The sequence below is a fragment of the Asparagus officinalis genome, chromosome 7 (assembly GCF_001876935.1).
Source record: "Asparagus officinalis chromosome 7, Aspof.V1, whole genome shotgun sequence".
Taxonomy (NCBI): Eukaryota; Viridiplantae; Streptophyta; class Magnoliopsida; order Asparagales; family Asparagaceae; genus Asparagus; species Asparagus officinalis.
In genome coordinates, this window is record NC_033800.1 from 31,719,222 (window position 1) to 31,729,007 (window position 9,786).

Consider the following 9,786-nt stretch of genomic DNA (forward strand, 5'->3'; position numbering starts at 1 on the left):
TTAGGAACATAAAGAATTTCATAAATATGAAATTAATATTTATTCTCATTAAAAAAACCAAAGTCTATATTTTAAGCAGTTTGTGTTGAACATCGGAAATACATTTGACTTCTTTGTGAAGTTAAACAAGAAGATAAAAGATTAATGAGGCCAAAAATATAACAGCATAAAAAATATAATTCCAACTTGATATCACAATCGATGTAGATAATGAAGACACGAGAATTGCCAGAAAAAAGAAAAAGGTGAAGAATGATTGATATTAGCTCCATAAAAAATAAAACAGAAGGAATAAAAGATAATATTTTCTAAATATATTATAGAATAGTTTAATTATTTTCAGAAGGAATAAAAGATAATATTTTCTAAATATATTATAGAATAGTTTAATTATTTTGAGTGAAATTAGGAATCTTTAGAATGGAGATATTATAGAATAGTTTAATTATTTTGAGTGAAATTAGGAATCTTTAGAATGGAGTTTCATGAATTTTTTCAGTATTTTTATATGCTTATGTGAATGCTTTTATCATATAAAAGTATAATAGAGTTAGTATTAATCTTTAATTTATAATTTTTTTATGAAGTCTATCAATGATTAGGAACAAACTTCATATTTGTTTTATATCGTTGTAGCATACTTTTAGTCAATTATTTTGCTTTATTAGTTTTAAATATTCACCTAACACTATTTTAATATTTTCACTTTTGTAACACTATACTTTCTCAAGTGAAGCTTGGTTTGATATCGGTCAAAATAATATGAAAATTCAAATTGGCTCCAAATTATATTTGTTTTTTTGTCAATTCAAATATCAACATGAAAATTTAAATTGGGTGTAGACCATGTAAACAAACGTAAAAAAAATCGTGATATAAAAGTTTAGAGACAAAAGTGAACACAAACTATTAAAGTGAAACTGAGGAACAAATTTTACTTAGAAAATAAGCCAGAAATACTTAATCATTGTATTTAACTACGTGCATTACACATGTATAAAATCTAGTAGAAACAAAAGGGGGAATAAAGAAATTTGAACTCAATAGAGCTTGAAATGTGAGGTTTCACCGGCCAAACATCTTCAAAGCCTCTGTTACGAATGCAAGTTTTACTCTCTGATTTCATTTAATTATTGTTGCAAACTTTTGTTTCTCATGGGTAGTTTTTAATTGTATAGATTAAATGAATTGTGCGATAAGTTTCGTTGATTGGCCTTGAGAATTAGATTGTTTGGCCAGTGGGCCGTGAGTCCAGCCCAATTTGAATGGCACTAATTATTCAAGTTATTAAACCCCAAAGGTGTTCCTACTGTGTTGAGTTGTCTTTGTTTACGCAAATAGATCTAACAATTTTGCAATACCCATCTCCGTGTTCTTTTGACGCATTTAGCGAAAATTTTGCATCTTTTTGCTTTTGGGTTCTGAGATTGATGCGTATTTTACTTAGGTATCCTCTCTTTAGAAGGATAAATTGTAGATAAGACCCCTCTCCCTCATAAGTTAAAGGGATGTTAAGTGTGTTGGGAATTTACGCCAAAACCCCTAAAACAGCAGAAACACGGAATAGAGAAAATACACCAAGATTTAACGAGGTTCGGTAACTATCTACGTTCTCGGGAGCCACACAATTAATTTCTTATTAATCAATAAGAAATTACAAAGCAAGAGCAGATCTCAAATTTGAGATCTCTCAATAAATGCAATAATTGTTACTGTAGCTATAGTGAACAATTCCCTATTTAATTCTCTCATCTATTTAATACCCTTCTTAATTCTCTCTTTAATTTCCTCTTAAATTCTCCCCTCAAATCACTGTTGAGAGCTGGAGAGAGAGAGAGAGAGAGAGAGAGAGAGAGAGAGAGAGAGAGAGAGAGAGAGGGGGGGGGGGGGGGAGAAAAACAAAAGGAGGAAAAAGATCCTCAAGCTCGCCTGCAAGTCGCAAGCCCGCCTGGAGTTTGCCAACTCGACCTCGCCTGTGTGATTCTCGCCTGCATCGACCTGGCCTATGCGATTCTCGCCTACGTCGACCTCGCCTGCAGAGAGCCGCTCGAATCCGTCTGAAGCCACTGATCTCGAGCTCGCCTTGCCTGCAGTCCGCTCGCCTGAATAAAGGTGTGGGCTTCACCCCCAATTCCAACAATCTCCCATTTGGAGACCAAACCACCGTCAGCAGACTATCTCATTAAGCACCTCATTCTGTGTGGCTCCGCCCTCATCATTTATGCATGAAGGCCAGCTGAATTTGTGCACAACTCCAGTTTCTGAATGGTCACCATATTTGTTAACATATCTGCTGGATTCTTACTTCCTGGAATCTTCTCCATTTTCAACACATCATCTTCCAACAGGGATCTGATGAAGTGGTATCGAAGCCTAATATGCTTCATTCTAGAATGAAATGCGGAAATCTTAGCCAAGTGAATCACACTCCGACTATCGATATGCAAGATATTCCTCTCCTGTTTGAATCCCAGCTAAGTTAACAAATCCTGAAGCCATATCATCTCTTTACTGGTTTCAGTCACTGTAACATACTCAGCTTCTGTAGTGGATAAAAAGATACCCCTAAAGCCATATCATCTCTTTACTGGTTTCAGTCACTGTAACATACTCAGCTTCTGTAGTGGATAGAATGATAATCTTTTATATCTGTGATATCCAACTAACAGCTGTAGTTCCGACAGTGAATACATAGCCGACGGTGCTTCTTTGGTGATCGACTTCACCTCCAAAGTTTGCATCTACATACCATTGCACTTCCACCTCTCCCTTACCAAAGTGCAAACACTTCTGTGTGATGCCTCGTAGGTACCTCAGAATCCACTTGACAGCTTCCCAATGAGTTTTCCCTGGAGGGCTGACTACTCTCACTGCATGGCTAATGTCTGGTCTCGTACAGACCATTGCGTACATCAAACTTCCGATAGCTAAGGCGTAAAGGACCTTAGCCATACTCTCTTTTTCTTCTTCTTACTGAGGAGACTGATCCTTCGATAGGCGAAAATGGCTGGCTAAAGGTGTGTTCACTGGCTTGGTGTCGCCCATGTTGAATTTCTGCAAAACACGGTTGATGTACTCCGTCTGAGATAACTGCAAGAGACCTCTCTTCTTATCTCTCATGATTTGCATTCCAAGGATCTTCTTCGCTGGACCCAAGTCATTCATGTCAAAACTCCTTTGACAGCTACTGCTTCAAACTCCTGATATCCTTTATATTTACACCTGCAACCAACATATCATCAACATACAAAGTAGGATGATATAACTGGACTGATATCTTTTGAAGTAACAACAGTGGTCAGCGTTGCACTTCTGGAAACCTTCCTTGTGCATGAAGCCATCAAACTTCCTGTACCACTGTCTTGGAGCTTATTTTAGGCCGTACAAGCTTTTCTTGAGTCTGCACACTAGGTTCTTCTTCTTTTCTTCTAAGAAACCTTTTGGCTGGTGTATATATATCTCCTCTTCTAGATCTCCATAAAGAAACACCATCTTCACGTCCAACTGCTCGAGATAAAGATCTTCAATAGCTACAATACTCATCACTGTCCTGATAGCATTTAGTCTCACCACGTGAGCAAAAATATCGGTATAGTCAATTCCTTCCTTCTGCTGGAATCCTTTGACAACTAGTCGGGCCTTATATCTTTTGGAACCATCCTGCTCCTCTTTCACCCGGTACACCCATTTGTTGTGAAGTGCCTTCTTACCCGTGGACAACTCAGCTAGTTCCCACGTCTGGTTTGAGATGCAGACTTCATCTCATCTTTCATGGAAAGCTCCCACTTGCTCGCATCTCCACCCTGACAAGCTTCATCATAGTTTTCAGGCTCCCCTCCATCTGTCAGTAACAGATAGTTCATGTATCTCCTATTAGGCACAGGAGGCCGTGAAGATCTTCTTAATATCGGAGCTGGTGCGTCGAGCTCCTGCGCACATTTCTATCCAACATGCTCTTCTGGCTGAGGACCTTCTGCATTGGGTTATTTCGAGAGTTTACTCGGGACATCATCTGCATCTATAAATATTGACTCGCTCTCTGAGTCATCTGTCTTGTGCATGTCCTTGTACATCACCTTCTCGTTGAATATCACATTTCTGCTCATGATCACCTTCTTGTTTTCATTGTCCCAAATGCGGTAGCCGAACTCATCTTCACCATAGCCGATGAAAGTGTATTTCTTTGACTTGGGATCAAGTTTATTACTGCCTTGATCACTAATATGCACGTAAGCTACACAACCGAAAATTTTGAGACGTGAGAGTTTTATCTCCTTTCCGCACCATACCTTCTCTAGTATTCCGTGTTCCAATGGAACCGATGGACCTTGGTTGATCAAGTAAGCTGCTGGGTTGACTGCTTCTGTCCAGAACTACTTTGGTAGGCCTGACTTTACCCGAATGTTTCTGGCTCTCTCTGTCAATGTTCGGTTCATCCGCTCAGCTACACTATTTTACTGAGGCGTGCCGAGCATGGTTCTCTCCATTCTGATCCCGTGTTTATAGAAGAACTTCTTGAATCTGATGCCTTCATACTCACCGCCATTGTCGGTCCTAAGCTTCTTTATTCTCAGACCGATCTCATTCTCGCCATAGCTTTCCATCTCCAGAAGGCTTCAAACACTTCTGACTTATGCTTCAGAAAGTAGACCCACACTTTCTGAGAGTAATCATCGATAAAAGTCACGAAGTAATATTTACCACCAATGGACGTGGTGGTGGATGGTCCCTAAACAACTGAGTGAACGAGCTCTAGCTTCTCTTTCCTGGGGGTTTTGCCACTTGTCTGAAAGCTAACTCTCTTCTGCTTTCTAAATATGCATTCTTCACACATATCCATCTCTACTGACTGTAGTCCTAGGAGTTTTCCCTTTGTGTGCATGATTTTTATCCCCTTCTTACTCATATGACCGAGTCTCAGGTGCCATAACTTTGAAGTCTCATTGCCTGCTGTAACTGAGATCAAACAACGTGCATCTGCTGTCATATATAGGGTATCAGTCTTCTTGCCTCGGGCAATCATCATTGCACCCTTTGAGATCTTCCAATCTTCTCTATGGAAGGTCGTGGTGTATTCTTTGCCAGCCAACTGGCCTACGGATATTAAGTTCTTTCTTAGGCCGGGAATATGTTTGACATCCTTCAGCTCCCATACTGACCCGTTCAACTTAATTTTTATAACACCTTTGCTCACAATAGCACACGGTTGATCATCACCAAGGTATACGTATCCAAGACTTCTGGGAACATACTTCTCGAAGAATTCTTTCTGAGAAATAGCATGGAACGACGCTCCTGAATTTAACACCCAAAATTACTTCTTGCTCTCCAAAGAGCATATCAATGCGTCGTCTCCTCCTGAGGTGGAAGTGACATTCACCTCTGCCTTCGCCTCCTTCTCCTTCTGTGCACTCTTACACTGATTCTTGTAATTCTCGGTCTTTTCACAATTCCAGTACTCGATAGCCTTTGAGTTGTTGCTTGGATTCTTTGACTTAGACCTCCTGTCCTTTGATCTACCTCTATAGTTTGATTTTCCTCGTCTGTTCTCTCTGATTGAATTTCTACCTCTTAACTCTATATGCAATACTGAAGAGGTTATAGTTTCACCCGACTCTCTCCGTCAGATCTCCTCACTAAGAACCAGATCACGAACGTCATTGAACTTTAACTTGTTACTTCCCGATGAGCTACTCACAACTGTGACTGTAGCGTTCTAGCTTTCTGGTAGGGAAGATAAAAGTATCAACACCTGAACTTCCTCATCAAACTCAATTTCAACTGAGCTCAATTAGGTTGTGACCGTGTTGAGTTCATTGAGGTGTTGTGCTACTGACGCGCCTTCCGCCATTCGTAGATTGAATAACCACCGCATCAAATGAACTTTGTTCGTGGCTGAAAAGTCACGAAGTAATATTTACCACCAATGGACGTGGTGGTGGATGGTCCCTAAACAACTGAGTGAACGAGCTCTAGCTTCTCTTTCCTGGGGGTTTTGCCACTTGTCTGAAAGCTAACTCTCTTCTGCTTTCTAAATATGCATTCTTCACACATATCCATCTCTACTGACTGTAGTCCTAGGAGTTTTCCCTTTGTGTGCATGATTTTTATCCCCTTCTTACTCATATGACCGAGTCTCAGGTGCCATAACTTTGAAGTCTCATTGCCTGCTGTAACTGAGATCAAACAACGTGCATCTGCTGTCATATATAGGGTATCAGTCTTCTTGCCTCGGGCAATCATCATTGCACCCTTTGAGATCTTCCAATCTTCTCTATGGAAGGTCGTGGTGTATTCTTTGCCAGCCAACTGGCCTACGGATATTAAGTTCTTTCTTAGGCCGGGAATATGTTTGACATCCTTCAGCTCCCATACTGACCCGTTCAACTTAATTTTTATAACACCTTTGCTCACAATAGCACACGGTTGATCATCACCAAGGTATACGTATCCAAGACTTCTGGGAACATACTTCTCGAAGAATTCTTTCTGAGAAATAGCATGGAACGACGCTCCTGAATTTAACACCCAAAATTACTTCTTGCTCTCCAAAGAGCATATCAATGCGTCGTCTCCTCCTGAGGTGGAAGTGACATTCACCTCTGCCTTCGCCTCCTTCTCCTTCTGTGCACTCTTACACTGATTCTTGTAATTCTCGGTCTTTTCACAATTCCAGTACTCGATAGCCTTTGAGTTGTTGCTTGGATTCTTTGACTTAGACCTCCTGTCCTTTGATCTACCTCTATAGTTTGATTTTCCTCGTCTGTTCTCTCTGATTGAATTTCTACCTCTTAACTCTATATGCAATACTGAAGAGGTTATAGTTTCACCCGACTCTCTCCGTCAGATCTCCTCACTAAGAACCAGATCACGAACGTCATTGAACTTTAACTTGTTACTTCCCGATGAGCTACTCACAACTGTGACTGTAGCGTTCTAGCTTTCTGGTAGGGAAGATAAAAGTATCAACACCTGAACTTCCTCATCAAACTCAATTTCAACTGAGCTCAATTAGGTTGTGACCGTGTTGAGTTCATTGAGGTGTTGTGCTACTGACGCGCCTTCCGCCATTCGTAGATTGAATAACCACCGCATCAAATGAACTTTGTTCGTGGCTGATAGCTTCTCATACATATTTGAGAGTGCTGTCATAAGACCCGCCGTGGTCTTCTCCTTCGCTATATTAAACACAAAATTGTGGGTCAACATCAATGTGATAACACCGAGAGCTTGTCTGTTTAGAAGGATCCACTCATCTTCCTTCATCATCTCCTGCTTTTTCCCCTATAGTGGTTGATATAGATTTTTATGATACAGATAATCCTCTATTTGTATTTTCTAGAATCCAAAATTTATTCCATCAAACTTCTCAAGTCTTATTTTTCTTTCATCTGCGGTCATGGCTCCCACTTGAATTTGACTTTCTCTACATCGTTTCACGCTCTGATACCAGTTATTAGGAACTTACGCCGAAACCCCTAAAACAACAGAAATGCGGAATAGAGAAAATACACCAAGATTTAACGAGGTTCGATAACTGCCTACGTCCTCGGGAGCCATACAATTAATTTCTTATTAATCAACAAGAAATTACAATACAAGAACAGATCTCAAACTTGAGATCTCTCAATAAAAGTAATAATTGTTACTATAGCTATAGCGAACAATTTCCTATTTAATTCTCTCTTCTATTTAATATCCTCTTAATTCTCTTTATAATTTCCTCTTAAATTCTCCCCTCAAATCACTATTGAGAGCTAGAGAGAGAGAGAGAGAGAGAGAGAGAGAGAGAGAGAGAGAGAGAGAAGCGCCGCCTCTGGATGAACACGAGAAGGAGAAGAGCGAGAGAGAGGGGGGTGACGTTCTGTGGCTAGGGTTTTTGGGCACGACTTCGCCTGCGGGCGCGAACATCCAAGCTCGCATGCGGACGATCCTCAAGCTCGCCTGCAAGTCACGAGTCCGCCTGGAGTTCGCCAACTCGACCTCTCCTGTGTGATTCTCGCCTGCGTCGACCTCGCCTGTGCGATTCTCACCTGCGTCGACATCGCTTGAAGAGAGCTGCTCGAATCCGCTGATCTTGAGCTCGCCTCGCCTGTAGCCCCGCTCGTCTGAATCAAGGTTTGGGCCTCACCCCTAATTCCAACAAAGTGCTCATAAATTAGTTAAGAGGTGTTAAGTACTATTAAAGCTATAAATGAGGATATAAATAAGGGGTTGTTTGCAACTTATCCTAGAATTATTTTTATTTCACTAAACCTCTTGAAGTTCCACTTTAACCCTTAAAGTATCCATCAGGTCTAATGTGTCATATGTTAAGCATATGAGAAAAGGTAAAAATACTCCATCAACAATAAAATTTTTAAGGGAATTAATAAGAAGAATGAAAGAATTATTTTTTAAGAGATGAGGGGTAATTTTCTCCTTTTTCATCACGTGATTGGCATGGCATATGGTAGACTTGACCTTACTATTTGGGGCTTAAAGTGAAAAATCTTCAAGAGCTATAGCTGAATAAATAAATTTTTGGGTGATGGGTGTTATGTGCAAAACTCTTTAAAGTTACGAGGGCTTTTGTAAAAGTTACCCATCCAATTATAAAACATGTTCTATCCTTAGATTGATAAGTATAGAAGAATGATTGATATTATTTATTCTGATGAGGTGCTTAAATACAAGAGGAGTAGATACTCTCGTATCCTAAGCGTTGTGGGACTAAATAAAGAAATACAATAGTGCTTGACTATAAGAGGTGTTATGTGCAAAACCCCTTAAAGCTAAGAGGGGTTTTGTAAAATTTACCCTTCCAATTATAAAACATTGTTCTAACCTTAGACTGATAAGTATAGAAAAATGCTTGATATTATTCATTCTACTGAGGTGCTTAAATACAAGAGTAGTAGTAGATACTCTAGTATCCTAAATGATATGAGACTAAATAGAGGAACACAATAGTGTCTTAACTATAATATTTAACACTCACCTGTAAAACTCACGGTGAGTAGAGAACCAGGAGTTTTGATAAGATGAGCCAAATTTGTGTAGATAGTTATCTGTATGGCTCGACAAGAGGTGGTTGAATTAGAGCACATTGATTGTTTAAATTACAAGTGGCAAGATCATGGTGTTGTTTAGTCCAACGGTGTCGCTTCCATAGGCGTTGCAATTAGTATGGTCCGACGATATCACTGCTGTGAACACTGCATATGGAGAAGGTCCGACGGTGTCGCCGCTGTGAGTGTTGTAGTTTGGATGATCTTGTAGTGTTGCCGCCGCGAGCATTGTAGATGGAGAGGGTCCAACGGTGTCACTGTCATGGGCACCATAGTTTGGATGGTCCGGCGGTTTTGCTACCGTGGGCGATGCATATTCGGATGGTGTGACGGTGTCCCTACCATGGATATTGCAATAGGGATGGTCCGGCGACGGTGTTGCTGTCGTGGGTGCTATAGATAGAAATGGTCCGACAGTGTTGCTATTGTGGTAGACATTTCTTCGAATTCCTTGTACGCAGCAGACAAATACCTTGCGTGCATCTAACCGTGATCTAGGTGGTGCATGATTATGGTAGAGAGGCTTTGTAGTGCGATGAGAGGTCCACGTAGGGAAATTTGTCAAACATGTGGAGCTCAAATACCTTGTGTGCAGCCGACAAACACCTTGTGCGCATCCGAGCACGGTGCAGGTGGTGAACGATTGCAGGGAGACTTTGTAATTTAGTCGAACGATCGGTGTGCGTGTGGTGTTGCGGTTAGTGGGCATGTAAGGAGGCTGAGGCGGGGGGGGGGG